This window comes from Pinus tabuliformis, chromosome 6 (genome assembly GCF_031772625.1).
Source record: "Pinus tabuliformis cultivar Carrire ecotype Pingquan chromosome 6, CPIR1, whole genome shotgun sequence".
NCBI lineage: Eukaryota > Viridiplantae > Streptophyta > Pinopsida > Pinales > Pinaceae > Pinus > Pinus tabuliformis.
In genome coordinates this window covers 880599567-880623282 of record NC_142292.1, presented here as the reverse complement: position 1 = coordinate 880623282, position 23716 = coordinate 880599567, and positions in this window count along the sequence as shown.

Here is a 23716-nt window from a genome sequence, read left to right as displayed (position 1 = left end):
AATATGGAACAAGCTGGAATTTCAAGAATTGGTCTTTTGATATTATGAGATTTTCTCCCTGCATTTGAGCAAAAATCATAAATAAAATTTTGTCTACATACCTAAAATTAATTTCGAGAACCATATCACCACAATATGAATTTCAATATAGTTTTCAAACCATTTTTCAAGAATAAGGCGACTTTAAGTGGAAAATGTATACTATGAACTACTGTAACTCATGTGGATGTGTCCTAAAGGATAATTTGAGATGAATATGTCATTTTATGTGAAAATAAAATTTCAAATAGCTTTTAAACCCTATCGTGCTCTCATCAGAACTAACTGCACCGATTCATTTAAATAATAACTACATCAGGACGTTAAAATAATAACTGTACTGATTCTAGCATTTCAAAAAATAAAATAAAAATCTATATATCGATGCTCTTGTAAAAAATAGCATTGATCTGCTCCTATTTCCAAGATTTTGAAAATAAAAATGAATTCTACCATGTCAATGCTCTTATAGCGATTACAACACTGGTGCATTTAAATACAAACTACAACATTGCCTTAAAATATTAACGACGTCATTTCAGGAATTCGAAAAAAATAAATAAATTAATAATAATAATAAATAAATTATATTATATTATATCGATGCATTTAAAAATTTGGCACCCAACCATTTCAATGTTCTTTACTTGTAAATGCACTAGTTCTCTTTACTATCAAACGCACTGATATTCGGATTAAGTATATATATATATATATATATATATATATATATATATATTAAAAAAAAAAAAAAAAAAACACGGGAATTTTTTTCTTTTCTTTTTTAAATTGAAAAATGAACGAAAATTGATTTTTCAAAATCTAATTTATTAAGGGTTTTTTAAATAGTAAAAACTTATTCATTATTTCATTATTTTTCTCAAATTTTCAAGGGAATATTTTGCGAGAGAGACATACCGAGAGCATTGTGCAGCAGCAAAATACTTTGGAGCAGTAGAACTATTCCGAGGATCAAAAGTTGAAAGGTATGGTGATTCACTAAAAACCCTGCATAGTAAAAATTTTAAATTTAGTTGTTGATTTTACTAATAAAAAAAATACAATTTTTGTTAGAGTTTCATTAAAAGAGAGATCATTTGCAAGAGAGACATATTGGGAGCACTGTGGAGCAACATAATATTTTGGAACTGCAAAAGAATTAGAATTTGAAAAGTATGGTGATTCATTCAAAACCCTGCATAGCAAATATATATATATATATATATATATATATATATATATATATATATATATATATATATATATATATATATATTGATTTTAATGTTAAAGAATTTTACAAATTTCTATTAGATTTATTCAAAAATCAGAAGAAAAAAAAAATTAAAACCCTGCATAATAAAAAACTTACTATTGATTTTACTAGTAAAAATTTTATGATCTTTGTTCCTATTTAGATTTAATTAAAATTCATAAAATAAAAGCAAAAGATTCCAATACTTACCTTAAACCGTTGCTTTTTCTTTCTTATGTCACTACAAAATTTCAACTTAGAGTTTAACTCCCTTTACCACTTCACAATTAGGTTTTTTCATTTTAGGAATTTTATATTTAATGGGTTTGTGTACTTACTATATATAGGGAATTTGACATGTAAAGTAGAGGGATCACTTATTGAAGCATATCCAAACCCTGTTGACCCTGTAATTTTTTTTTAAAACGACATTTTTTCCGTAGTGTGCCCTGTGTAATATAACGCACAGGTTTTGGTGATGCTTCTATAATTTAATATCACGTTGAATCATGTCAGCCTTGTTTAATTTGTTTATTGGTGCACCCAATGTAATATAACGCATTGGTTCACCTCTGCCAAATAGCACCGTTAGGTGACTTGTATTTATTTTTTTATGTTTTCTTTTTTCACTATGATGGCAGCGCTTTTCTTTTTACAAATTTCACCATCATAATTTAAAATTATTTTAAAAAATAATTTTTCGTTTTCGATGTTGAACACTTAAACACCCTATGTGTTTAGTAGATTAAATGCATTGGGGAGTTTATTCAAATAACCACACTGATTACCAAAGCTTTTTTTGGCTAAAATTTATTTGATTTATGTATAAAATATATTTAATGGTTTCTGTATTGAGTGGTATAGGTTGTATATTGATTAAAAATGTCTGAGAATTTGTCAAGTAACAAAAATATTGATCAGCTAAATGATAGCACATCCAAAAACTCAGAGAAAAAAAAAAAAATGCAAGTTCTTTGTAAATTCTTTACAAAATTAATATGTTTGAACTTTATGTAAGTTTAACTAATATGTATTGGTTAGTGTGTGTCATGAAGCGCCACAAAATGAAGAAGGTCGACAAGATTATTTCTAATCTAAGTGAAAAAGAGCGTAATATCCTGATAGAAAAATTACTGAAGGATAAATAAGGTGAATGAAAAAATATTATCAAGTATAAATTTTTTTTCATTAATAATATACTTAACAATATTATATAACATGTTTCAAACAATCTATTAATTCATATATGTTTAATTTTCTACAGGGCGCAACAATCAATGTTGTTCTAAGAAAAGAAAAATTATAGAACATGTAAATGATGATGAATTGGTCCTTAGCTCATATGGAATGGTGCTAGAGGTTAATGAAAGGGGGAATTTTTTTTACAAAACTATGAAGGATATAGTAGAATGAATGTATAGATGTACTTTCCACTTACAATACAAAAATTATTCCAATGATTCCAAGAACCAAATTATATCTAAACTATAGGAAGTGTTTCCAGAGCAATGGTCAATGAGACCTGTCAAACTTGCAATAGAAAAAACATACAACGACAACAAAAGAACCATTCAAAAGGTAATATTCCTAATGAAAATGATTTTCTAGAATTATAGGTATATATTACTATAAACTATTCATTTATTAATATCAATTTTGTTATATTTAGTTTTCATATATCAATATAAAAATAGTTTATTACTTTTTCAGGAAGATTATGAAAATCCCAAAGGATCAACAAGCTAATATGTGAAACATGCTAGTAGGAATGTCCAAAAAAGTGTACAAGGATATGGTTAAAGAAATGGACATAATTGCATCACAAGAGGATTCATCTCAATAACAACGTGCTTCAAATGTATGTAATCATGATTGAATTTGTACATATAAACAAATAATTTAGCATTAAATATTAATTTTCAAGTATTTTCTTGCAGAAAATAAAACAAAATGGAACTCATTTAACACATAAAATAGGATGACTAGGAAGAAAAGGGTTGATATCAAAGTTTGTGAGTAATTGTTAATATTTGATTATAACAACTTGAGGTTTATTTTATTTATATTTTAAGTTGTTTTACAAGAACAATCATTGAATGTCTTCGAATAGGTGCTAACATACAAAGAAGAGTCATCGGAAGAATTGATTGACATTGGGTTAAATATGGGTTGTGAATATATTTGGTGTTGAAAATGCAGCGAAAAAATCTTAGTTTGACTTGCCTTGGTCAAACTAGAGATAAAATTTGAAATTCCACATCAATAGATAGCTTGGATGAGTTAAGTAAGGTGACATGGTTGTTATCACTCAGCTAGCTTAGTTAATTCAAGTTACGTGCATGAACTTCGGTTGTGTGCAATGATTCCTTAATTTTAGGATCCTAGGTTGAGTTAATTTCAGTTGTAACAATTTAAATCGGTTAAATTGAGTTATGGTCAGTTAAACTAGTTCCAATTGTTGGAAAAACTAGTGGAGGGTCTGGTAGTGGGTTGTGTAGTCAATCACAACTCAGTGATCAACCAGTTAACTAATCAATCAATCTAAACTAGCTCAAACATGTAGAGAATATGAGTTACTCATTTGAGATTGGAGTTCAAGGGTAGTGTACTATTAATTGTAGACTATTTGAAGGAGTACAGGTGGTGCATGCAGTCAAAGGAAGAGCCTTAATGAACTACGCAATTCCTTGGAGGAAAATTCCTATGAAATAGGGGCATAATTCCTCATTGAACAATGCAAGGAAGTGGGAGCTTGGAAGGCTAAAAAATTGGCTAAGTGTTGGCCAGAGTCAGTCATTTAGGCAGAGAGATAGCTTATACACTTGAAAAGCTTACTTAGGCTTGAGAAAGCATTGCATTTCTTCTCTATTATTTGATTAATAGAGGAGGGGTTTTGAGAAGTTTCTTTCCCCTAAATAAATCTCCATGTATGTGTGTTAATTCCTTATGCATGTTTATGATTTGATTTCCCGATCATGAATTTCTTTCCCCAAATGAGTGGAGTAGATTTGAGTCTTATTTTTTATTACATTACATGAACATTTTGAATCTACATATAATTTCTACATGGTATTAGATCAAGATTCGCAGTAGAGAAGAGACTTCGAAGTTGTTATTGCAAGAGGATTGAATTTGCAGGATCAATTCTTCAAAGCTAGCAGGATGTCATTCTATGGTCTAAGGATTGAGTATGCCCTTGAGGGTAGATCAAAATTTGTTGTCTGGAAGGACCACATGGAGGTGGTACTAGAGGACACTGGTTGAAGTAATTTGTCAAGATTAACATTCCAAAACTAGGATCATCTGACCTCAAGGATCTAGCAAAATGGGGGAAGTGTGTAGCCAAGGCAAGGAGAAACATATTGGAGGGTGTGAAGTACCACATTGTATTTGATATCTATGGGAAAGAAACCACGTATGAAATTTGGCGAGCACTGATAGATTTGTTCCAGAACAGCATCAACCATAGGAAACTGGTTCTCAAAGATAAGCTTCAAAATATCAAGATGCAGAAGAATGAATCTATTCAAAAGTACCTGATCAAGTTCACACAATGTCATGATGAAATTGGAGGAGTTGGGGTTACTATTGTGGAGGATGATCTCGTGAGCCTTTCCCTCCTAGGCCTTCCTAAGAGTTGGCACAGCTACCAGGATTCTATAAATGGTAGGGATAAGCTACCAAATGAGGAATGCCTTTGGTCTAATTTGGTATAGGAGGAGATAAGGCAAAATACCATAGATTAGAGCTCATCCAAAGAAGTGGAAGAGGACTTTTCATTAGCCATCAAAGGAATTAAGGCTAAGGGAAATAATTCCCAAGGTGAGGTTGATTCTAGCCAAGAGGGAAAGAAGAAATACTTTTCCAAAATCAAGTGTTTCAACTGTCATGAAATCAGGTACTATTCCACGAAGAGTCCACACAAGAAGGAGAGAAATAAGGAGCCTACAATAGCAGCAGCGAGGGAAGCTTTGGCTTCATAGTTCAATCTTGATTTCACCCTTATCGAATGCATGGTGAGCACAATAATGGGGAGTGGGTAGTACTTGGATAGTGGTGCCTCATTCCACATGACGGGGAATAGAGAGTTTTTCAATGACTTGGAGGAGAAAGATCTCTAGGAACATTGAATTTGGAGATGACAGAAGGTATAGTGCTACTGGGATCAGTACTATAACATTTCATAGGGATCCAGACTCCCCTCTCAAGCTCAATGATGTGATGTTTGTTCCGTGTCTAAAAAAGAATCTAATTTCCATTGCAGTTTGTGAAGATTGTGTTTATGATGTGATCTTCAACAAAGGGAAAGTATTATTGAGACACATAGCCATGGGACAAGGGAAGCAGATCGGTGCTCGAGTCAAGAACATGTATGCACTTGAGCTAGAAGATGCATCCAAAGCCTTGAGGAGCAAGGCAATGGTTAGAAACTTGGTGGCTGAGAGGGAGCATGATTTACCTCTCAAAATGGAGCCTCAGAAGGAGCCTCAAGATTGTTGTGGAGCAGCCACAAATGAGAAGAAAAAAGGAGGCAGAGTGGAGACATCGACTAAAGCAGAGACCTCTAATGGGGGGAGATTTAGAGCTAAGTGGAAAGAAGGAGCACATGCATCCATACCTCTAGGTGTGAGGTGGGGCGATGTAAATTCCTAGTCCCGGGTGTGCAAAAAATTGGGTAGGGTCCATTGAGGTGTTCTCCTCATGGATCATTACCCTTGCTACAAGGGCCCATAGTATTGAGTAGTAGGAGGATCAATTTTATACATATGTTGTGGAGTGAAAAGGACTGTTGATAGCAGAGCGGGAGGCTCACTAGCAAAGTCAGAAGCAACACAGTTTTCCCGGTAGACAATTGCATATTGATTCAATGATTATTTTTATTTATTTTTATGTATGCTTCTTATTTGTAGATGTTGCAGTAGCAGCAGCTAAAAAGAGAAGTGTTTCATTCAGTACATTCCAAAGGTGTTGGATTGGGGTAGATGTGAATCCCTTTCTTGTTGATAGGGATTGTTGAAAATGCAGCAATAAAATCTCAGTTTGACTTGCCTTGGCCAAATGATCAGGATCTCTTTGGCTACCAAAATTATCCAAGATCTTTTACTTTTGTGATGTTAGTAGAATTGCATTCAAAAGAGCATGATAAACCATATGTGCATACTATAAAGAAAAGGAATCATAAACAACGGTCATCAAATCATGTACACATAACACATTGATAACGGAGTTCACTTAGTATGGGTTACATCTTTGGGCCCTAGTGTCAAGAGTGGGGAGGCTGCTTCATTAAATGTTGCAATAATGATGATGTACATGGCATATTATTTGTCATTACAAGAATGAATACCCTCAACTAGAGTGGCATGTCTCTCCACGAGACGTTCTCAAGAACTCTCACTAATATGGGAAAATTCACTCAATAAGAGTGGCATGTCTCTCCACAAGACGTTCTCCCTATACGAACTCTCACTCAAATGAGTCTTCCTTCAGTATGAAAAGCTAATAAAATATCACAAGATGTGGCACACAGGTATCCCTCAACATAATGGTAATCAAGGATTTCAAAAACAAAAACATCATCTTAGCAAATCAAAAGAAAAACATGACATAATTGCATCATATAACTCCACTTTCAGGTATGGCTAAAAAAAGCATAGCTCAAATGCTGAAACGGACACCACTGTTGAATTTGTGGCATGAAATCATGTCAAACAACTATAAAATTATCCCCTTTCTGACACCATCAAATTTTGGACCCCAGGAATCTTGAAGATTCCCTAAAGATTCCTTCCTGAGATGGATGAAAAATATGTTGCTCGGATGAATATTCTGAGCACACCATTACGCTTCCTGTGAAATTCTGTGAAAAATGACTATAAAGTTGGCATCACTCTGCCTCAATCAAAAATCAGCCTCCAAGGGAATATTTTAAATTCCACAAGATTCTTTAAAGAATCCTTGTTACTGGAAACTTGAACTTTTGTTGCTCAGATGGAGATTCTGACTGCACAGTTGGACTCCTGGTGAGAAAACGTTAAAAAATGATTATCAACTTGTCAAAATTTGTCACTGGAACCTTTGTACCTCAAGGGAATCTTTTTAGCATCTTAAGATTCTCCACACTCAAAGTTCCACTTCTCCTCTTGGGAAAGGTTCCACCCTCTGCCTCCGTTGCCCGGTCAGTTGAATGATTTGAGTTTAAATACTCCTGCATTGGTAGAGTTTACAATGAGAGGTTGTTTGGTGCATTGGTAAAATCTCCCAAGTTGGAGCGGATAGGTTTGGGTTAAAACCCCACCGACCCCCCTACATAGAAAAGCCCGTTATTATTTTTTCGTGTTGATTTAACATGTAACGGAGGCGGTTTATATGTTTTGATTGTCAACTTTTTATATAGCCAGTGGTTGTATGTTGGTTACATATATGTTAACGCAAACGGTTATGGATGGTTACATTATCACGCGGCATCGATTATGTTTGCGTTGTTTTGGCGTTGGTGCCATATGGGGGATGCTCATTGGGGGTCGGATCCACATAACATATTACATATGTGTTTGTTACAATATATATATTTTCATTGGGTGCGGGCAAAGTCCCAGGTCTCCCATGGGCCCTGACCCATTTTGACATTTTTTATGTAATAAAATACAACCAGGCGTGGCGAGGGTGGCAACCCACCCCCCAATTATATATTTTTTCCGTTTTTTAAGACCAAGTAGTCATTTTTAATCCACAAAAAAAGGTGTCACTAGACAAATTAATTAGGTGACAAATTTTCCCGTTCAAGTGGTCAGATTATGTGTGTCAGGTCTCGGTAATTTTGTTGCCATGTGAAGCTTTCCACTTGGCCATGTATGACTGGAACTTTGACCATGAATATCTGGAGCATATGAACTCGTATTTGAGTTTCATTTGCACCATTGGAATCAGAGCGATGAGAGCTACGATTTGGTCCTGGTTTCTTCAATCCAATGGCTATGATTCTTGAGCTATTCTGAAGCCACTTCTGAATTTGAGCATGTCTAGAGCCACCTGGATCATTCCTCCCCACTAAGGAGCTTTTGGTCCTCCAAAAGCATGAACATAATCTAAAACTAGTGCGTACATTGTCTGCACCACAAGTGTCCTGACAAGTTACAATTCTTTCACCTTCACCCTTGTCCTTCGAAGCCATAAGTGACGAACCAACACTTGCATCCCCTGCAAACTTATATTACAATATTTTCAAATCACATGCTTGACTACATGACCAACCATGACCCAATCATCCCCATTCTTACCAAGATTTTATAATACATACTCTTTGGTCAAGTTTACATCAGAATAGAAATCAATACCCCAACTATCAATAAAAGGCCAAAACATCATCTTTGCTTTAATAAGCGATGGAAAACATATCATCAAGTTTAAAATTTAAATTGAAAAAAAAAAAAAATTACAAAATGTGGCTATGAAAAGCTACCATATCTAGCAAAACCATCTCTTACTCAACAAATTGAACCAAAAAGAATGTGACAGATTTTCTTGTTGAACATCTTCACCAACCATTTTCTACATGGGCGCTTTGTCCTTAAGACAGTGCTTTAGATGGAGCCTCCAACATGTGGCTCTTTGATGACCACCTCTGTTGCAATGACTACAAAAATTATTCTTCCTCAATACCTGCTTAACCTACTTCATTCCCTAATGTAGAGAAGGCCTTTCACACCTCATCCTCTTTCTTGCTACCAGTCTCTTCCAACGCTCAGCAACCACATAGTTATGTAAACCAAAAAAACTACATTGTTTTCTACGACATGATTTATGTTCATCATTAACATGCTTGAAATAAAAATGAACTTTAGAATACTAAGATTGTTTATACCTCTCTTGGCTGCCTTTACTACGATTCTAGAAATGAGAGCTTACCTTAGCTCTCCCTTTATGATGTGCACTGTCATGGGAAGATGGTGATGTGTTCACATCATCCTCTTTCCTTGACGGTTTCAACAATGTCTTGGAAGTTTAAAACACCTTTGAGTACTCTCCTTTAGTGTATCCCAAACCTAAAAACTGAGGTCTTTTCACAACCTCCAATGGATGAATCATGCCTTGGCCATTAATGCCAAGTCCTCCTCCTTTATATCCCATCTTGGTAAGGAGTCTCATGTCGGTTCCTGAAATGGGTACCTCTGTGTTTCTAATAGAAATGGTGTCATGTGAAAAATAAATTCAAGAATGATCAACATTGTTTACCTCAACTGTAGATTTTAAAACATGTGATGATGGCTTCGCTAAGCCTTCACTGGGCTTCAATTTTTCCAAGGCCTCTTTCGTGGCTCATAGCTGAAGTTGCAATCTTTGCTTCTCCTTTTTCTCTTCTTGTAGAAGTCTCCTTAATTCGGCATTCTCTGTTTGAAGGCTCTTATTAATCTCCTCATATGAATGATGAGGAGACGATGAAGAATATCAGTGTACAGTCGAGGGGGTAGATGGAGCATTGTCCTCTGCTCTTTCTTTCTCCCATTACCTTCTTGCCATTTTCTTCTCATAAGCTTCATACATTATGTCCACCATTTTTTACATCCTGAGGAAGGCCTCGTACCTATCTTTGTCATCCTCCACTTTCTTTCTAGTTGCACACTCAATCATTCACACTCGCAATTCACATCAACAAGAAGGTCGCTTTAATACCAAACTTGATCTAGATTTCTTCGGCTACTCAAATTATCCAAGTATTTTACTTCTGTGATTTTATTAGAATTGCATTCAGAAGAGCATGATAAACCATATGTACATACTATAAATAAAAGGAATCATAAATATGATCATCAAATCATGAACACATAACAATTGATTATGGATTTGACCTAGTGTGCGTTACGTCTCCAGGCCCTAGTGTCAAGAGTGGGGAGGCCGCTTCATTAAATGTTACAATGATGATAATGTACACGGAATAGCCTTTTTCATTATAGGTTGAATGCCCTCAACCAGAGTGTCATCTCTCTCCATGATACCTTCTAAGGAACTCTCACTCATATGGGAAAATTCCCTCAACAAGATTAGCATGTCTCTCCACGAGACATTCTCCCTGTAGGAACTCTCACTCAAATGGGTATTCCTTCATCATGACAAGCTAATAACATCTCACAAGATGTGGCATACAACTATCCCTCAACATAATGGTAATCAGGAATCTCAACAAAAAAAACATCATCTCATCAAATAAGAAGAAAAGCATGACATAACTACATCATATACCTCCACTTTCGGGGATGGCTGAAAAGTACATAGCTCAGCTACTGAAACAAACACCACTACTGAATTCATGGTGCAAAATCGTGTCAAACGGCTATAAACTTTGATCATTTCTGACACCATCAAATTTTGGACCCTCGGGAATCTTGAATATTCCCCAAAGATTCCTTCCTAAAGATGGCTGAAAAATTCGTTGCTCGAATGAAGATTTTGAACACACCATTACGCTCCTTGTGAAATTCTATGAAAAACAACTATAAAGTTAACATCATTTTTCCTTGGTAAAAAATTAGCCTCCAAGGGAATCTTTTAGATTCCACGAGATTCTCAAAATATTCCTTGTTGTTATACACATGAATTTATGTTGCTCATATGGATATTCTAACTATACGGTAAGACTCCTAGTAAGAAAACGTGCAAAAATGACTATCAAATTGTTAAAATCTATCATTGGCACCTCTAGCCCTATAGGGAATGTTTTAAGCATCTTAAGATTCTCTATGTTCAAGGTTCCACTTTTCCTCCTAGGCAAGGTTTCTCCATCTGCCCTCAGCCTCCGCGGCTTAGTCAACTGAAGGATTTGAGTCTAAATACTCCTGCGTGGTCAGAGTTTACAATGAGAGGTTGTTCGGCGCATTAGTAAAAGCTCCCAAGTTGGAGCGTGTAGGTCAAGGATTCAAACACTACCGACCCTGTTACACTAAAATTTGTCACCATGACTATCTACAGTTAGTATGGCTTCATCAACTGTCATACTATCATCCTTGGCAAGTCTCATACCTCTGCTCCTCATGTCAAACTCCAAGAAAGAGAAAAAGTCCTTAAAAAGTCAATTAACTCTGGTTACGTAGTTTCTCTTAGCCTTACCTGCGTGTACGCACCCCAAGTTCACAATACCTGCGTACTTGTATGCTCTGTCTGTAAAGGGGTGGATGCGTACTCCTGTAAAGGTCAAAAGGCGCAAGTTTCACTTCAAAAAAGTTACTTGTGGTCATTTCTAGAGCATTCTAGAAGATGGTTTGACGTGGATTGAGCGCCTCCAGATGGTTCATGCATCCCAATGAAAGAGGAACTTATCCCATGAAGAGGGGAGCTATCCCATTGAAAGAGGGGCTTATCCCATTCATGGTGGACCTGATTAACTTCCTCCAAGGCACTATAAATACAGGCATTGGGCCAGAGGGAGGAGAGGTTGAAAGCTGAACATTCCTAAGGGTAGATGCTGCTGAAATTAGGACTCCCTTATAGAGCTTGAGAGGAGAGATTCCCATCCTTTCTTAGCTTCATTTGGAAGTGGGTGAGCTGATCAAAGTAAAGGAGAACTCTTGCTGGACCCTGGGAGGGACCTGCACAACACCAAGGCACTGGTTGTAATGATTTCTTTTGTTTCCACTTAATACAATTAAGCTCATTTTTCTCAACAAGTTGTTATACATGATTTGTTTCATATACTCCTTGGTCTTTATGATGAATATGTTTTATTTTATGAGTTATTCAGGTGCTATGTAATCGTTTGCTTGTTAGTGAATGCAGGTTTCGAAGAGAAGGAGGAGCTCATCCGGATCAGAGAGACTGGACTACTACAAAGCGTTGGACTAAAGGTATGTTATAAACACCTGATTACTTGTATTCTAAATGCATATTTAGGGAAAGATAGTGTTTAATTGTCTTGTTTGTCACTAGAAAGCCTTAGCTTCTAGGGAGGTCGGTTTTGTCCGCAAAATTGACTCTTTCCGCATGACAAAATGGCGACCATACTGGGGAACTCCATGATTTGAATGATTTTTCCTTTGTGTGAAACTTTGATTTGAGATAAGTCGTTTGTTTTCTGGTTTTTGGCTGTCTGACTGTGCATTTGGGTGGATTAGCTTAGGGTTAAATTAGATTTTAGTTTTTCTTGGTTTTGCTAGAAGTACGTAGCCTCTGTGTTAAGCACAGTGCGTACCTGTACGCACTGTAGCTTTGTACACAGAGCGTACACGCACCTGTGCAAACAAGTTGCCTGCGTACCCTGTCAAAATTGAGAAAAATTCAATTTTTTCCTTTTTGCCTCTTAGATTTTTGTTTATAAGTTGTTTTTACTACCCAGATCCACTGGTTACCTGCCAGAAATCTTCATCTAAACTTGTTTCATCAGTGTCAAGAGTTTTAGTGAAATTCATAGAGGTTCTAGCCCTAGGGTTTGATTTTTGAATCGGTCCTGTAGTGACTTTGGCTTTAGAAGTCGTAAAACCTTGGATATCCCTGGTCTTTTCAGTCTTCTTAGGAGTCGGACCTTTCATAGAATCCACCCTTGTGAGAAACCTACCTTTGTGTTGTCTCTTTGCCGAATCTCGAAAAGTTTGTTGATTAAACTTTGAATTTTATTCTTAAGAAAAAGAACAAAAAAATTTTGATTTTTGTTTTTGACTGGTTTTTGATTCTGCATTAACTAGTCCTTGGTTAAATCATGACTGAGTAAAACATCCTGGAATCATACTTTGTAGGTTTTGGCCTCATTAGATTTGCTTTTAGGTGATTTTCTCTTAGATTTGCTTTTAGGAAAAATTGATTTGATTGTCATAGATTTTTAAAATTTGATTTTTGATTTTTATATGCTTTGTTAAGTAGGAAAAAATCCAAAAAAATCTCTTTTGAAGAAAAGTTTGCTTTAGTAGCATTTGAGTCTTTGAAAAGAAAAGGAATTTTCGTGAAGTAATTAGTGGTCATGTGTTGTATGCTTTGGAAAAGATAAAGAGATTGTTTCTTTGATTTTCATTGCCAAGAAAGTTGTCTTTATATCAATTTTGCATTCTCCAACTCTCTTAGCTAGGGAATTCATTGAAAAATAAAATTAGTATAAATCATCCTAGGTGCATCTTTTTTAGTGGATTTGAGTCGAGTCTACACACCATCAGTTTCATCTCCGCTACCTTTTGTCCTAAAGAAAAGCCATAAAAATTAACGCTTAAAGTAAAATCAACTTAGTAACTTTTTATTTACTAGGGCTCTGAAACACCAATATAGATCAGGCTAGTGTCTTGGAGTAGGAGAGTAATTAACTCTCCAAGACAGTAAAACCAAACAAGTAGCTCATCTTGTGGTAGGATAAATCCAACTGTTTCATTTATACTCTGGGAAAGCTCCTCTTAAAGGAGAAGCACGAGACTGTGTCCAAACCAGTGAGGGGATCAATCCTCCTTCATTGGGAAAGACGCCAGATACGCACGTACTACAAATGGTAAACCTCGGATTATTGTCGAGGAGCCTGGGGTCACTTGTCGGTAAACCTTGGATTATTGTCAAGGAGCCGGCAAGGGGATTGAGCTTGTTACTCTGCCCTTGCGTGCTATCGGGTCGTAGACTGTTCCCCCAGGTATATTTGTTGCTGTTGGTAACCTTAGTGACCATTATCTTTAGGATTCTACCCGAGGTGACGGTGGAGGGAAGATCCCACTGTACCTGGAGCAGACGTCGGCTAGACTCACTTGGATTTTCCGGGGGGTTCACTTCACTCGAGATGGTTAAAGTGGAGGAACTTGTGCCGGTCTATTCATTAAGCAGGTTGTCGGGGTAACTGTTCCACCCACCACTTCTGTACTGAATTCGGCGATGTTGGGCTTCATCACCAACTAGTGTTTTCGGTCCGGAAGGTTATTGTTTGTGTATGGTTTGACGCCCTAGATTCTTTAGGCGTGTGATTCGAATTTGTCTGGTTCTTTAGAGACTTTAGGCGGTTTGCTTTGAGATTTTACTTTGTTTGCGTGTGCAGTAGTTAAAAGTTTTTAACTGTGGCTGAATTACCGAGACAGTCCCGTAGACTTCGGGGCCAGTCTCCTGAGATTGTTACCGTGGCCGACTTGTTGAGGAAGTCCCGTAGACTTCGGGGCGAACCTCCTGAAGACGTCCCAGGTCATTACGAAGGTTTGAAGGTCCTTGTAACACCTAGTGGCAGTAAAGTAGGTTCACCTGAAGAAGGAGAGTCTTCGTTGGTAGTTCATCCTGATTACCAAAGTCTAGAAACAGGTTATAATCCTGAAGCTGTTGCAGTTTCCGAGCTTGCTGGTAGTTTTTCATCTACTAGTGATATAGGCGAAGAACCTGAAATATCTGAACCTGTTACTCCAACTTCTAGTGTTCCTGATTCACCTAGAGTAGAAAGAGTCATCACTGAAAATCTTCCTTATGGTTTGATAGCTATTGAAGAACTTGCTCCAGAAGAAGAAATAGGCGTCCCTATCCCTGAAGATCAACCTACTATTGATCTAAGGGAGCGTGAATCCATTTTTTACAGTCCACCTAGAAGTACTACTTGGTATCTTTCGTTAACTAATTATTTGGACAACTCAGGGTCAAGTTTTTCTCCACCTCGTACTCCTTATCCACCCGGAGGTATTTATACTCCTGTAAATATGTCTGGTCAGTCGTCTATGTTTACTCAATCTCCTGAATCTTTCTTGTATGGCGGTCCTTCTGTTCCTGCTGGGTATCAGTCACTTTCTGGTACTTTTGCGGGAGCATCTCCTCAACCCATTGAACATGGGTTATTAACTGGAAACAATGGTAATAAACCGTTGGGCGTAGGAGACATTTACATGATGTCAGGTTCAATTCCCAGTTCTCAACCTCAAGGTGGCCAGTTACCGCCTGGGGGGCAGCCTCAATTAACGCCTGGGGGGCAACCTCAAGGACAGTATGTACCCATGGTACAGTACATTCCTCAAGGTCAACCCCAGCCTCAATATGTACCCCAAGGTCAACCTCAGTATCAATTTATGCCCCAAGGCCAACCCCAGTATCAGTACTTACCTCAAGGGTATCTACCCCAAAGTCAGTACTCGAGTCAAGGTTATCAACCACCCCAAGGTCAATCGTATATTCAAGGTACGGGAAATGTACCTTTCAATTATCAATCCTACCCTCAATCCGGTTATGGATCTCAATATCCTCAACCTGTCATGGGTCAATACCCCGGAATGAACATAGTGTGGGATCTATTGCAAGTTCAACAGGTGTTGCAGCCAAGTGTACAGTTGTCATCTCAAACTGGACAACCTTTAGTTTCTGGTCCACCCCAGCAACCATTCCAGTCTAATGTTCAAACTTCTGTACCTTCGGTAGTTACTCAGTCGCCCATTGCACCTAGTACTCCATCTCAAACAACTGCTGCAACTACCGCAACATCTGTTCCATCCACCACACTTACTTCTGGAGTATCGACAGCTCTGGTTTCTACTGTCTCTGCCACTACTCCTCAGACATCTTTACCATTGTCTAGATCCACGATTCAAACTACGGTTCAGATGCCTGTAGGACAGCCTGGTTTAAGTACGGTTGTCACTAGTCAACCACAATTCGCTTATCAACCGTACCAGGGACAGTACCAATACGAGCCTGATGTCCAACAACCAGTTTACCAGTATCAACCGTATCCTGGGTACACTTATCAACAACCACAACAACCCCAGTACGGTCCGGTTAATCTTGGTTTCCCGGAAGGATACAATATCCCGAATGTGATTCCTATTCCAAGTTATCCTGGATATCCTCCTCCTGGAACTGGTCTTGTGACCCAGAGTTTTAGGGATCCTAATCGGCAATTGCCGTTTATCGCAACTTTGGATTTACCAGACTTGACGCGCCTAACGAACGATCCGATCAATTATCTTCCGTTTTGGCCGCCAATGCCAAATAAGTTGCCCAGTGACATTCCCAAGTTCGAGGGTAAGTCTGGAGAGGACCCGTCGAATCATGTGATGACTTACCACCTCTGGTGTGCCTCAAATTCTATCTCGGATGATTCGATCCGCTTACGTCTTTTCCAGCGTACGCTCATTGGTCTCGCGGCCAAGTGGTACATTGAGTTACCACGGGCCTCTTTTTATAATTTTAGTCAGTTAGCTACCTCGTTCTTAACTCATTTTCAGTTGCCGGTCAGATATGATAATGGCACGAAGTTACTAACTTCATTAAAATAGTCGACGTCCACTTATATTTCCGATCATATTCATGAATGGAGACGTCGAAGGCGATTAGTGAAATTTTTTATCCCGAACCAAATCTTAGCTGAATGGTTTGTTAAATCATTATTACCGAAGATTACTGAAGACGTAGCTAAGGCCGGAGTAGTTACTGAGGAGCAAGTGATTGCTCAAGCGCAGTACCTTGACTTAGTTTACACTCAGTCAGGTACGTTACACGAAAAGATCCGAAATCTTCCAAAGTCAAATCAAATCGCTGCTATTCCTTCGGGATCTCATGCTGTTGATGGCATGATTGGTACGGTGACTACTAAAAGCAAGAAGAAGTATTCAAAGAATTCTTCGCCCATTATAACCTTACCAGACTCCCCGACAGGAGATTCTTCTGCTGAAGTTTCTGCTGATATTCACGCTGTAGAGTCATCTACAGCTAAACCAAAAAACGGTGGGAAGAAGAAAGGCAAGAAGAAGAATAAAGCAGACAAAACTCCAAAGGAGAAAACAGAAAAGTCAGAAACCAATGACGAAAAGTGCAAACCTCGATATCCTTGTCTTATTTATGAAGAAGATCATTTTACAAGAGATTGCCCTCATCGGGCCAAAGCTGTGAAAATCGTCAAGGGTTCCCCAACTCCTGCTGTTTTGAAAGATCCATTTCCAAAGCAGGAGAGTAAGATGATAGGTTCTTCCTCGAGTGCCAGTGAAGAACCCATATTGATGATGTCTCATGTAAGGATTGCGACTCGATCGCAAGATTATGGTAGTAAAAGTCCTGTTGATGGATCGAAAGAAGCAGAATCTTCTCATTCAAATCCATCAACCTTAGCTCCCGGTTCCGATCCACTATAGATCGAGAAACCTAACCCTGACTTAGTAATCAAACCGCCTGCCAAGGGTGTACTTCGAAGGTCTGCTTTCAATCCACATGCGAGAGCGGCCCAGAATTACAACATTGTTCAGGATTTAGCTGTTTCACCCTCAACAATGTCGGCTTTAGAAGTGCTGCAATCATGCCCAGCACAGCGAAAATTACTTTTGTCGGCTATAGGAGTTGTTGATGTTCAAGACCCGAACCTAATAATCTTTGATCTAGAAAATAGTACACTGTGTTTACCTCATCAAATGGCTTTCCAGATCCCAGTGATAGTCAAAAACAGGCCTATTCATCGGACTGTAATTAATGAGGGAGCTTCCACGTGTATTATGTCGATACAGTGCTGGAGATCGCTTGGTTCTCCTTCACTAAATCAATCCCCGACAATTCTTAAGGCCTTTGATGGCCGTGGGTTTCATCCGTTTGGAATTCTACAAGATTTGCCTATAAGGGTTGAAGGAAAAACCGTTAGTCTGGATGTGGAGGTGGTTGATGCCCCTCTAGACTACAACCTTCTCTTGGGTCGAAGTTGGTCTTACGCTATGACAGCGGTCGTTTCATCGGTCTTCAGAGTAATAAAGTTTCCACATAATGGCAAGATCGTAACCATAGACCATCTGGCTTACTTTTCATCCGACCCAGTCTCTTCAGAGAGTATCCAGCATGTCGGTAAAATGACTATCCCTTATAAGGATGTTGGCGTAGGACTAGTTAAAGATGCCAGTTTACTGGGAACTTTTCCTTTTCCTGCAATCAATGCCGTGTCTTCGTTTGCATCCATTCATATGATTACATCAGATACCATTGTTTACGACGATCCTTGGATCGTTCCTTCTGAATCTGAAATAGACTCATTTGGTAATTATATGTCGTTGAGTCCATATGAAATTGCCTATGAAGCCGTGCAGTCTTTTACCGACCCGCGTTCAACCAAAATCGACCAAATGAATGTGGTCCGTGAGGAATCACTTTTCACTTCAACCTCGGAGTTAATGACGTTTCCCGAAGTTGTGTCATCTGATGAACAACTTTGTGAAGTCCTGTGTGTAGACGATTTACCATTGGAAGATCTCCATCATAGATCTTCGTTTTTACCTGAGGATGATCGTTTTGAAAACGATTTCTCAACAATCTTTACAGCTGAATATGTCAAGGAAGCTCAGAGTCCAATGAAACATCCTGATTCAGAGCTGAATTTGGGAAACATCTCTCGCACTGTTCCCATTGACATTTCAGTCAAGCCCGGAATTGTTGAGCACATTCATATAGGTGCCTCGTGTTCAGATGACGAAATTCAGATATACAAGGCCCTATTTCAAGAATTCCGCGACGTGTTTGCCTAGTCCTATGAGGAAATGCCAGGAATTGATCCCGCAATTGTTGTTCATGAGATCAAAACTTACCCAGATGCTAAACCCGTCCGACAACGTTTGCGTCAGATTCACCCACGAAAAGCGGCTGCAATTAAAGCAGAAGTTGAGAAGCTGTTGAAAGCAGGTTTCATTTATCCGATCCCGTTAACGGATTGGGTATCGAATATTGTTCCGGTTAACAAAAAACAGGGAACAATAAGAATATGCATCGACTATAGGGATATCAATCGTGCTTGTCCCAAGGACAACTATCCAACACCCTATATCGATCAAATAATTGATGATTGTTCCGGCAGTGAAATATTTTCCTTTATGGACGGTTTTTCCGGTTACAATCAAATCAATATTCTACCTGCTGATCAACCAAAAACGGCTTTCATTTGTCCATGGGGGACATTTGCTTATTGCAAATTACCTTTTGGGCTTAAGAATGCCGGAGCCACTTTTCAAAGGGTGATGTCTTATGCGTTTCATGACATCAAACACATTGTGCAATCGTATCTCGATGATTTGCCCGCTCATTCATTACATCGAGCTGATCACCTTGTCCATTTACGAGCAATCTTCATGAGGTGTAGGCATTATCGTATACGGTTGAACCCACACAAATGTGTTTTCTGTATAGAAGTGGGACGATTACTGGGATTTGTAGTTTCAAAAGCCGACATTCGCGTCGATCCCTCAAAGGTAGAAGCTATCATCAAATTGCCTCCTCCTTCGAGTCTTCGCCAACTCCAAAGTTTGCAAGGGAAAGAAAAAATTTTACGCCGATTCATTCCTAACTACGCCGAGATTACAAAAGGTTTTACCCGGTTGTTGAAACAAAACGCTCAATTCTCTTGGGATGAGATAGCTCAGAAATCTTTTGATGCACTCAAGCACGCGTTGACCCATGCACCGTTGCTGCATCCTCCCAACTACAACCAGGATTACTTTTTGTACCTCGCCGCTGCTCATTCCACCATTGGAATGGTCTTAGTACAGGAAGACGAATTCGGAATGGAACATGTGATCTATTACCTTAGTCGGACGTTAAATCCAACTGAGCTCAAATATTCACATGTGGAGAAATTGGCCTTGGCAGCCGTTCAGGCTGTCCAACGTTTTCGTCACTACATTTTACTCCGTAAAACTACAGTCATTTCGGATTGCAACCCTATGATCTACATTTTGACTAAACAATTGCTAGGGGGCAAGTACTCCAAATGGATTGTTATCCTGCAGGAGTTCGACTTGGAATTTGAAAAATCTAAGTCTAAGAAATCTTTAGTTTTTGCAGAGTTGATGTGTGATTTCCCGCGTGCTGACACGGAAACTATGGCAGAGGAACCCATTGCGGACGAATCTTTGTTTCTCATCAGCACTTTAGATCCGTGGTATGGGGATATAATTGTCTATCTCCAAACCCAATCCTTTCGGCCCGAAGTTTCAAAGTTGGAACGTCAGAAAATTCGATTCCAGTCCCAACAGTACAAAATTATTGGAGATACTCTTTATCGCCGTGGGGCAGACTTGGTTTTCCGACGTTGCTTAACTCACGAAGAAGCTGAAAGGGTTTTGAATGACTGAAACTCTGGAGCGTGTGGCAGTCATATGTCTGGGTATGCCACAGCCCAAAAGGTGTTGCGCGCTGGCTACTTCTGGCCGTCCTTGTTTAAAGACTATATTATTGCGGTCCGGAAATGCCACAACTATCAAGTGTTTGATCGCAAGATGCGCGCACCACCTGCTCCTCTCCACCCTATAATTGCCGTTGGTCCTTTTGCCAAATGGGGTATCGATTTTATTACATGTAACCCTCACTCGGCCGGGGGGGCATGCGTATATCATCCTTGCAGTTGATTATTTTACTAAGTGGGCCGAGGCGATGCCTACATTCGAGGCAGACAGCAAGACAGCTGCAATTTTCGTATTCAATCACATTATTGCTAGGTTTGGTGTCCCACAAGCGATAATCACTCACCATGGGTGCCATTTTCGAAACATTATGATGACAGAACTTACAGGCCAGCTTGGTTTGCGTCATGATAGCTCAACTCCTTATTATCCCCAAGCAAACGGTCTGGTTGAGTCCATCAACAAAGTTTTAGTTATCATGATCCGACGAATCATTGGTATTCATCGGTCGAATTGGCACAACATGTTATTTTCCGCGCTTTGGGCATACCGAACCTCAGTGAAAACATCAACAGGGTTCACTCCTTTCCAACTAGTTTATGGTTTGGAAGCTGTGCTACCTATTGAATGCGAAATCCCGTCACTGCAAATGGCTGTCGAATTACTTCCAGCTACTTCCGAAGAGGAGAAGCGTTTATTATACTTAGCTCAATTAGATGAGACTCGACGTGATGCTGCATTGGCAATCGAGACTCATGCAAAACGAATGAAAGCTCAGTATGATCGAAATGTGACCCCTCGAAATTTTTCGGAAGGAAACCTAGTACTATTATATGATCAAGCTAACGATAAATTAGGTGTTAGAAAATTCGTTCCTATGTGGCATGGGCCCTATATTGTCAAGCGAAAGCTAGCAAAAGGGGCCTATGAGCTAGTTGACTTTGACGGGGACTCTTTGGGTAAACCCAGAAATGGACTTTACCTAAAGAGGTATTATGCTTAAATGATGGGTATGGAGATTTTAGTTAGGTTAGGTTTTTCTTTCTAGCTGGTGTGTTTGTTAGTTTAGACAGTGTGCTTAGCTTAGAAAGTGTGTTTTCCGTCGTTATTCTGGCTTATCTTGGTTTTACTCTTGATATTGCAGATGTCGACGCCTCTCCAGACATACATTGGTTTTGCTGATGGTGCTTGTCGTAGTACACGGAATATCTCTTCCGTAGCTTGGGTTATTTATTCGCCCTCTGACGAGTTAGTTTCTATGCATGGGGTGAGCCTCGATCAAACAACAAACAACATTGCAGAATACAGAGTTTGATAGTAAGGTTAGATTCTGAACTCGTTGTATTACAGCTTAATAGAGTGTATGCCATTAGAAATCCAGTGTTATTAAGGTTATTTTTGAGAGTGCGTCTCTTGGAACGTGAATTTGATTACATTGAATATCAGCATATTCCAAGGTCTTTAAATACATTAGCAGATGCAATTACTTCTCGAATTTTAGATAGACATTTGTGATAATCATACATGTAAATTTAAAAACATTTAATCACACATGTTTAACAAGATAAGCCAGTAATAATGATATATATAGATAGGAGTGTGTCAAAAATACATCGTCTTCGATCATAGGTTGTGAAACACCTTATGATCGGCAAAAATGATAAGTACAAAAAACCAAAATGTCACATGTGTCTACAAAAAACGACCATCCAATCACTGGTGATGATCTCTATACGACACCACTGCACGGGCTACCCTACACAAGAACCTTCTAAAAGGTCCTGGGACTCCGACTAAATAGCGCTGAAGCCTGATAGGAATATCATCTATAGTAGTCTCTGGTATATCTGCCGTTAGACGCTCTAGGTCTTGTTCCAACTCAGCTAAGGTCTCTGTAGCCTCGTCCTGTGGGACCGGTGCCAGTGCAACTGGTTGTCTCCTCTCGAAAGGCCGAAGATTGGCTGGACGCCGTAGCCCTACATCTGCATTTTGAAAATTGTCACTGTCAGCTTTGAGACGATATAAAAACAAAAAAAATAGATAATTTAAAAACTTGTGAAAAATGAAGTACCTGTGTCATCCCACTGTTCTCCCAGTGGAAGAATCATGTCCGGATCTCCACGAAAATCAACTTCGGCATAAGGAAAATCCTGAATCGAAAAGACCTGGTCCTCTAACCAGTGAAAGTACTCCACTCTAAATCGGACAACCTCCGTGCCCTCGTCAGGATGACGGGCCATCACCGCAACCCATCGCATCAACTTAGGCTCTCGAGGAAGTCATACCTCAACAGTGAGCTGCTGTGGGATCAGCATCGGAACCCTCTCTAGGGCAAAACTCACAACTAAAGGCCCATAACCAAAAGTCTTTAGTTGCCCGTTTTTCGCCCTAGTCAGTTGGCCCTTTAAATTGGCCAACACAGCATCACACCAGTTGAAAATGGTGCCTCGATAGCAGTCAATCGCCATCCGCATCTGGGATCCAGTGGCAATGTGCAAAGCGGCAGCTCCTAAAAGTATGGTAATTGTAAAGGCAATTACCATAAGTTCAGGTCGGGATATCTTTTTAATCTCTATCCCCCTCTCCTAGTTTTGATCATTACACCACTCTAGACGGAGACTAGCAATGGACTGGCCACCCGGCCTAGTCCCGGACAGAGTCAATTGTTCGCCCCTCTTGGGCAAACTAGTGAGAAAGTAAATATCTGAGGGCTCTATCTCAAGCTGGTGCCCTCCAATGTAAAAGCACTGATCCTGAACGTTCCATCTTTCAACCAGCCACTCTAGAAAGCGCACCTGGGCCCTCATGCCAGGTATGGCCCAGTATTTGTAAAGACCGCATGCCTTTAAAGCATCAATGGAAGGTTGGTGATTAATCGCGGCCAAATCAACATCTTCATGTTCTCTCTCGCGCCAATCAAGCATGGTGGGCAATCTACACACCATAAAACATCTGTTAGAGTCCATAAAATTAAAAAAAATTGGTTCATTTTGGAGAAATGGGGGTTTGAAAATCCTCTCCGCGGTGTACGCAGCCCGCCTTTAGAGACAGAACATGTGTACGCAGGTTCTCTTAAGGCAAGCTGCGTACGCCCGGCATTTTCCCAACTGAGAAAATGTCGGGCTACGCAGGTCACCAGTGGAGCACCTGCGTACCCCGAAAAGCGGACCTTGAAACCCCAAGGCCTCCAAAAAATGAAATTAAGGCTTAAAAACAAATTCTAAACGAATGGAAATGCAAGGGAGGATGCTGTAGAATACCTGATGAGACGACGTTAGGTTTCAACAGTCGGATTCTCCGCAATATCCACGGGAAGTTTCTTGCCAAAAGCCCTTTTTCTCTCCTCAACAATAAAATGGTA